We start from the raw sequence: 9,172 nt of genomic DNA, 5'->3' as shown, positions 1-9,172 counted from the left end.
TTCATTTTATGGTAATTAAGGAGGGGCTATGCTAATATTTTGGTGTGAATCACAAAAAGAACACAAAATCACAATACAGATCACAAAAAAATCACAATACAACAAACTATAAATCAAAGGTGCCGTGAAAACGACAGGCCTTGCAGCAGCCCCGAGCCATCTCCTGCGGATGTTTTTAAACTGACGGACATTCGGTCAAGACCCGCCCACCTGCTGATTGAGCTCCAGCACAGCCAATCAATTGCTGCCCTTCCCCTCAACTAAGCCTAGCAGGCAGCAAGTCTCAATCAAGCACCTGTCTGTAAACAATAATTCAATCAAACAAATCAACTCCAAAACAACACACAATAAACCCATTCCCAAACATAAATCACACCAACACTAATTTACCATTGTGCAGGGCAAACACCCTGCCACACTCCTCCAGAAAGAACATGGCCCTACCAACTCTGGCTTTAAGAACCCTTTTAGACTAGTGGCACTTCTTGGCAGTACCCATTGCATAAACCAAGTTTTGGGGGTAAAATTAAGAACAATTACCTCACCCAGTAGTTCTGCATGGCTAATAAATTAATTACAGTTGAAGTTCCACTGCATTTGTGAGGCATCTTTTTCATTAAAATCTTTTGCCTACATTTGAAGACAATTAACTAGACGAGCATTGATGGACTCAATGGCCAGGAAACCAAAACAGAAACCTGAAAGCCGTGTTGTAAGTCGAAGCATCGTAAGCCGAAGCACATTTTCCCACAGGAACAATGTTATAAATTGAGGTTACGTTCTTGACTCTTCAGCCAGTTAATATAGTTTTACAAAAATGACCCATTATATTGTACACATGCAAATACTTATTTAAATCTTTAAACTCAGCCCAGTGATTATGCTCATATTACTCCATTACACCTGCCTGACTTGTTAAAAAGTAGACTCTGTCTTTCCAATGACGTATTCAGTGTGCGTATGTGGTACTCCAAGCAGGAAATATGGCCGTCTGAAGTTAAGCCCCTCATCATGTGACAGAGTTCACAGCTTTGAACTGGAGAGTTTTGTTTTGAGTCAATTGCTCTTATCAGATATTGTTAACTGCAAATACATTTAAAAAAAAAAAAAACAACAAAAAAAAAAAAAAAAAACAACAAAAAAAAAAAAAAACAAAACAAAAACAAAACAAAACAAAAAAAAAAGCGCTAGACTAAGTCAAGGTATTGCAGTTTGGACACTAACCATGCGCACATGACGCATGGCTCAGGTCTCACCATGTCATAAATGCCGTATCGATGTCTTTAAGTCAAAGCAGGGTAATAATGCAAAAGAGATATATGGAATATATATATGAATGATCTTGACTTCTCCCTAATAAAGTATCCAGAGTTAAAACCAGTGTTGCTTTAACTACCTGACAAGGCTTTCAAAACAGCCCAACTGCAGAGAAGTAACCGTGACTCCATCAAACTACAGCTTCTGAGATTGTGCTTTGGAGTTAGACTGGCTTGCTAGCTGCAGTCAAAGTGTGTGGCTCCTGGTGTCTTGTGAGAGCGGGAACAGGACTGGGGTGTCTTGTGAGAGTGGGAACAGGACTGGAGTGTCTTGTGAGAGTGGTAACAGGACTGGGGGGTCTTGTGAGAGTGGGAACAGGACTCCGGTGCCTTATGAAGGTTTCAGTGATTCAGACCGATGTGACACATCTGTTGTTTTTCGCAGTATGTCATGTCATGATGGGAGAGATTCACAGGTTCTCAATATCAAGCAGCTTGTAAAGTTGGCTTTGCTACACCACTGCTAGCTTTCCGTCTTTAACGCTTTCTGATATGGTCTGAGTTTGTTAGGTAAATTGCACAGTAGGTGTTAAGGTCAGGAAACTAGTAGCAGTGCTTTGACAATAGTAATAACAATAGAGCCATGTAAAAGGATGTGGCACGTCTCCCTACTGCCGTTTTAAGCAACAGTGAATGGATGTGCTGTCTGTGAGTCATGTGATAACATCACAATCGAGCAAACAAATACATTCCTTATAGGTCATTTTATTTTTTTTTTTAAAGGGCTAAAATATTTAATATAGGAGGAGATATTTGTATTGCAATGCTTATATTACGATATGTAGGAGAGAGATTGGTAGTATACTGTCTTTATTTTAACTCCCTTCTTACAGTACACACACATTATATATATATATATATATATATATATATATATATATATATATATATATATATATATATATATATATATATAACAGGTTTATCCCCCCAATAATCCCTGGGACGGCCTTTTCACATAAACAAGTAACAAATTAATCATAACAAAATGACGTTTAATGGTATTGTTTAATTATCTGCACCTGGCTACCATTATAAAATTCGAGACAGATGACGGGCACGTAAAGGTCAAATTCTGCAGTTTGCTGTGTGAAGAAGCCTGCTTGATTGTGTGCTCAAGCATATGAAAAAAAATAAAGGTACTCTGTGATCCTTTTGTATCGTGTTTGCTTAAAAACTCTGTTTCTTGTTTGAGTTTGTTTTAACAGGTAAACAGTTTAGCTGTCCTGTTTTATAGTCACGGTGTTCCAGTTTGTTTCCAATTTTTTTGTATTTTTTCAAATGGAAATATAGTAAGCTGTGTGCTGAGGTGAGTCGCGCACCCCCCACCTGCCCCATGGCCCCGGCTTGGCACTACAGCTGGGGACACACAATGACTTACAACTGTCTTGTGCTGGGCAAAAGGGGGCTTTGATGCCCTTTTTTATATTATGTATGTGTTCTTAAAGAAACTGTGTAAATATTTAACAGATTTATTAGGTCAGAGTGATGTAGATGGGGGATGTATGAAAGCACTTACGCAATTTGTGGTTAATTGAAATTGGAGGCACCAGCTGGCAATATTGTAAAAGATCCTTTCTCTTCAGATTTTCGTGGCAGTGGGAGACGAGGCTGGAGTGTTAAACACAGACAGGAGTTCAGAGCCGAACGATATCTATTCAATATCTAATCAGGGGGAACAGAACAGTCCATAATGTCAAAGTAAAAAATAAAATCTACAAATTGTTCTAAATTAATTACAAATATAAAACAGAAAATAATTGATTGCATAAGTATTCACCCCCTTTGCTGTGACACACCTAAATAAGCTCTGGTGCAACCAATTGTCTTTAGAAGTCACATAATTGGTTGAAAGGAGTCCACCTGTGTGCAATGCAGGTGTTTCACATGATTTCAGGTTAAATACACCTGTCTCTGGGAGGTCCCACAGTTGGTTAGTACATTTCCTAACAAAAACTACATCATGAAGACAAAGGAACATTCAAAGCAAATCCGGAATAAGGTTCTTCAAAAGCACAAATCAGGGGTAGCATATAAGAATATTTCCAAGGCATTGACTATCCCCCTGAGCACAGTAAAGTCCACTATTAAGAAATGGAGAGAATATGGCACAAATGTGTATCTGTCTAGAACAGGCCGTCCTCAAAAACTGAGTATCCGGGCGAGAAGGGCACTAGTCAAGGAGGCCACCAAGAGGCTTATGGAAGCTCTAAAGGAGGTACAGTATCCACGGCTGAGCTGGGAGACACTGTGCATACGGCAACACTAGCCCGGGTGCTTCACAAAACTGGCCTTTATTGGAGCGTGGCAAAAAGAAAGCCATTGTTGAAAAAAACACATCAAATCTCGACTAGAGTTTGCCAGAAGGCATGCGGGAGACTCTGAGACCAAGTGGAAGAAGATTCTATGGTCTGATGAGAACAAAATAGAGCTTTTTGGCCTCAATGCTAAGCGCTATGTTTGGCGCAAGCCTAACACCGCACATCATCCTGAGAACACCATCCCTACTGTGAAGCATAGTGGTGGCAGCATCATGCTATGGGGATGCTTCTCTGCATCAGTGCCTGGAAAGCTTGTGAAGTTAGAGGGCAAAATGGATGCAGCAAAGTACAGAGAATTCCTGGAGGAAAACCTTCTGAAGTCTGCAAGAGACCTGGGACTTGGAAGAAGATTCACCTTCCAACAGGACAATGACCCCAAACATAAAGCCAAAGCCACACTGGAGTGGCTTAAAAAAAAAAAACTCAATGTCTTGGAGTGGCCCAGTCAAAGCCTGGACCTCAATCCAATTGAGAATATGTGGAAAGAGTTGAAAATTGCTGTTCACCAATGGTCCCCATCCAACCTGATGGAGCTTGAGCAATTTTGCAAAGAAGAATGGGCAAAAATTGCAGTGTCCACATGTGCAAAGCTGGTAGAGACTTATCCAAATATACTCATGGCTGTAATTGCTGCCAAAGGTGCCTCTACCAGATATTGACTCAAGGGGGTGAATACTTATGCAATCAATTATTTTCTGTTTTGTATTTGTAATTAATTTAGAACAATTTGTAGATATTATTTTTCTGTGTTGATCAGTGGCAAAAACTCATAATTAAATCCATTTTGATTCCCTGTTGTAACACAGTAAAATGAGGAAAAGTCCAAGGGGGGTGAAAACCTTTGAGAGCAACTGTGAAGCAGCTCATTCTCAGATATTAGCTGTATGTTTAATATTCAGCACATGCCATCAGGATGGTCATGAGAATGCCATACTGGATAGTCAGCACAACACACATTCCCAGAGTTATAGTAACACACAGAAACCAAACACACGCATCTATGCATCCCTGCTGTAGCACATTAGTGGAATTTAGTTATTAATCAAATAAGAGGTTACATTATCAATTGCATGTTTCGACTACAGAACCCTCAATAAAGGTGAGTGACCTCCAATTATCTCCCGTACAAGTATTTAACTGGGTAGAACATCAGTAACTGATAGGAAGTATACAAAACAACAAAAAGTTGAGCATTTATTGTTCAGGTTCACAGTTAAAACAAACCAATAACCTTTACTGTCTATGCAAGCTATGCCTTGCTGCAAAGGTTCTTAGTCACTTGGTCGACTGACACCCTTTAACCATAAACAAGTAAACAAAAAATAATAAACTATCGTCTTTGTTTCAAGATACAAAAGAACAAAAAAAAGGTGCATTCTCCCAGCTCAAGAACTTTGTACAAAACAGCCAGTCTTTCGTTTCTTCACTGTAGGCATTTTAAAAGCCGAGCAAAAGACAAAGAATGCGATAGACACAGCTGCAATTTAACAAGCAAAACAAGTACAGTAATACCTGTCAACTTACTTACTGCACGACTTTCTCCAAACAAATCACTATAATAATTCTTACATATACATATACTTTATTCTTAACTTGTAGCCTATAACAATCTGATATAGACTACATCAGCATCATAAAGTGGCCTAACACATTTTCTCAGGTCAGATGGGGAAAATAATAATAAATAAACAAAGTTGAAGTTTATGTTAAAACTGGCAATCTAAATAATCCGGAAGCAGAAGATCTTACATGTTAGTGTCCCGATGAAATCGAGAGACTTCACAGGAATGCATACGAGAACATGACATAACGTGATCATTTTATCACATTATTTATTAATAATGTACATGGGAGGTTGTTAACTATATAATCGCATCACTGTTTCATCAAACAACCATCCATCCATTATCAATAACCGCTTTATCCTTTTTACAGGGTCGCGGTGAGCCGGAGCCTAACCTGGCAGACACAGGGCGCAAGGCAGGACCACACACTGGACTGGACTCCAGTCCATCGCAGGGCACCACACACACAAACACTCACACCGAGGGCAATTTAGTGACTAATCAACCTGAACAGCATGTCTTTGGACTGTGGGAGGAAACCGGAGTACCCGGAGAAAACCCACGAGAACATGGGGAGAACGTGCATGTTTCATCAAACAGTAAGAGATAATTATAATGAAATGATAGGATCGTGCCCTTACCCTCTTCACCTCTTTTCCTGGCAGCAGCTTTAGTCCCGGTGATTTTACTTTTTTACTAGAAGATGATGCTGCTGTCCTTCAGGTACCATCCGGATAAATGGATGGTACTGCATCCTTATTTAACTTTTTTAACAGCACCCATCTTGAACATCGTTAAATTAATGAAGCTGTCTTCGGTAAAGTGGGTGCTGCAGATGCAACTGCTGTTGGGCTCAGCTTCCCCATCCCTGGTCCTCCTCACAAACTTCACCCATTGCTGGCATTTTACCAGCTCTTTAGAAACCTCATGGATAGATACCAATAGCCCTGCTGTGTTGGAGCAGCCATATATTATACAACTAATTACCATGGTATCTCTCCCCTGGGTGCATTGTTTTTTGGCTAGTGGTTTTGGTGTGCGGTAATGCAGGAAATCAGCGGGCAGGATGGCGAGCTTGTCCTAGTGTGACGTCATGCATAAATTAGCCGCAGCTTCGAGTGAGCTGGACTTTTCATAGAGGTGTCAACTCCAGAGTTGTTTTTTTTTTATACACTTAGCGTTAAAACCTATACATGGAAACTACAGATCTTGACCTACCAACAGTACTTTACAAGTGAATTCTGAAAAAAAAGAAAAATCACTGCACCCCAACTTTAAGGCTAAGGCCAGGTTAGCTTTCCAGTTTATAGTTAGTATCTTGTGAGAAGTGCAGGTAAGGGTTCCAAAATGGAACTAGGTTTTGTTTCATTTGTTTTGCTTTGTGTAAAAAAAAAAAAAAAAAAAAATTATATATATATATATATAATATATATACACACACACACACACACATACACACACACACACACACACACACACACAGTGGCTTGCAAAAGTATTCAGACCCCTGACCAATTCTCTCATATTACTGAATTACAAATGGTACATTGAAATTTCGTTCTGTTTGATATTTTATTTTAAAACACTTAAACTCAAAATCAATTATTGTAAGGTGACATTGGTTTTATGTTGGGAAATATTTTTAAGAAAAATAAAAAAACGGAACTATCTTGCTTGCATAAGTATTCAACCCCCACACATTAATATTTGGTAGAGCCACCTTTCGATGCAATAACAGCTTTAAGTCTTTTGGGGTAAGTATGTACCAGCTTTGCACACAGTGTCGGAGTGATTTTGGCCCATTCTTCTTGGCAGATTTGCTCCAGGTTGTTCAGGTTGGTTGGACGACGCTTGTGGACCGCAATTTTCAAATAGTGCCACAGATTCTCAATGGGATTGAGATCAGGACTTTGACTGGGCCACTGTAGGACATTCACCTTTTTGTTCTTGAGCCACTCCAATGTTGCTTTGGCCTTGTGCTTGGGATCATTGTCCTGCTGAAAAGTGAATTTCCTCCCAAGCTTCAGTTTTTTAACAGACTGAAGCAGATTCTGTTGCAGTATTTTCCTGTATTTTGCTCCATCCATTCTTCCTTCAATTGTAACAAGATGCCCAGTCCCTACTGATGAGAAGCATCCCCACAGCATGATGCTGCCACCACCATACTTCACTGTAGGGATGGTGTGTCTTGAGGCATGGGTAGTGTTAGGTTTGCGCCACACATAGCGCTTTGAGTTTTGGCCAAAAAGCTCTATCTTGGTCTCATCTGACCACAAAACCTTTTCCCACATAACAGCTAGGTCACTCTCATGCTTTCTGGTAAACTCCAGACGTGCTTTCAGATGGTACTTTTTGAGTAACGGCTTCTTTCTTGCCACCCTCCCATACCGGCCAGTGTTATGCAGAGTTCTTGATATGGTTGACTGGTGCACCATTACTCCACTCCCAGCCACTGAACTCTGTAGCTCCTTCAAAGTGATTGTTGACCTCTCTGTGGCTTCTCTCACAAGTCTCCTTCTTGTTTGAGCGCTGAGTTTTGAGGGACGGCCTTTTCTTGGCAGTGCCTGGGTGGTGTGATGCAGCTTCCACTTCCTGATTATTGATCCAACTGTGCTCACTGGGATATCCAAACACTTGGATATTATTTTGTATCCTTTCCCTAATCTATGCATTTGTATTACTTTATCTCTAACTTTTGTAGAATGCTCTTTGGTCTTCATTTTCCTTCAGATTCACAGCCTTACCAATGATCCTTCAACAGTGGGGTTTTTATCCAGAAAATGTGACAGCAACTTTAATGGTTCACAGGTGGAGGTCAATGGTAAGGTATTTGTGTCCTCGTTAGGGCAATTTCTTTCATCGGTGCAAACTGGGAGCTTCCACAGCACAGGGGTGGAATACTTATGCAAGCAAGATATTTCAGTTTTTTTTATTTTTATTAAAAATATTTCCCAACATAAAACCAATGTCACCTTACAATAATTGATTCTGAGTTTCAGTGTTTAAAAATAAAATATCAAACAGAACGAAATTTCAATGTACCATTTGTAATCTGGTAATATGAGAGAATTGGCCAGGGGTCTGAATACTTTTGCAAGCCACTGTATATATAGACACACACACACACATACACACACTGCCCTGTTTTACACTCCATTTTGTTGTGGAAATGCTTCTTTTTGTCAAGAAGACTGTCAAACTTTTCTGGAAGTGGCCGTGACCCTGTGTGTCTAATATATATATATATATATATATATATATATATATATATATATATATATATATATATATATATATATATATATATATACACACTGAGTGTACAAAACATTAGGAACACCTGCTCTTTCCACGAAATAGACTTGACAAGGTGAATCCCGGTGATCCCTTGTTGATGGAGACACAATTGAGACATGGACTGTGTGTGCCATTCAGAGGGTAAATGGGCAAGACAAAAGATTTAAGTGCCTTTGAACTGGGTATGGTAGTAGGTGCCAGGCCCGTTGTTTTGAGTGTGCCAAGTACTGCAACGCTGCTGGGTTTTTCACGCTCAGCAGTTTCCCATGTGTATCAAGGATGGCCCACCACCCAAAGGACATCCAGTCAATGACAGGCCAGTGGTCGAAAATGGCTCATTGATGAAAGAGGCCAAAGGAGTCTGACACGAATTGTGCACAGCAACAGACGGGCTACAGTTAGTCGACCGACAGTCCATTACAACACTGGTGCCGAAAGACCCATAAAAAATAACGCACAACTCGTCCTACCTTGACACAAATGGGGAATGGCAGCCGGCAACCTAACAAAGTTCCATTTCTTTCAGCAAAACACAAGAAACTGCTGTTGCAGTGGGCTAAGGAACGAAAACACTGGACTCTTGGAGGCTTGGAAAAACATTGCCTGGTCTGATGAATCCTGGTTCCTGCTGTTTCACGCTGATGGGAGGCCTAGGGAATGGAGAAAACCACAT

This window comes from Polyodon spathula, chromosome 2 (assembly GCF_017654505.1).
Source record: "Polyodon spathula isolate WHYD16114869_AA chromosome 2, ASM1765450v1, whole genome shotgun sequence".
Classification (NCBI taxonomy): Eukaryota; Metazoa; Chordata; class Actinopteri; order Acipenseriformes; family Polyodontidae; genus Polyodon; species Polyodon spathula.
Note: the sequence above shows the minus strand (reverse complement) of the source record.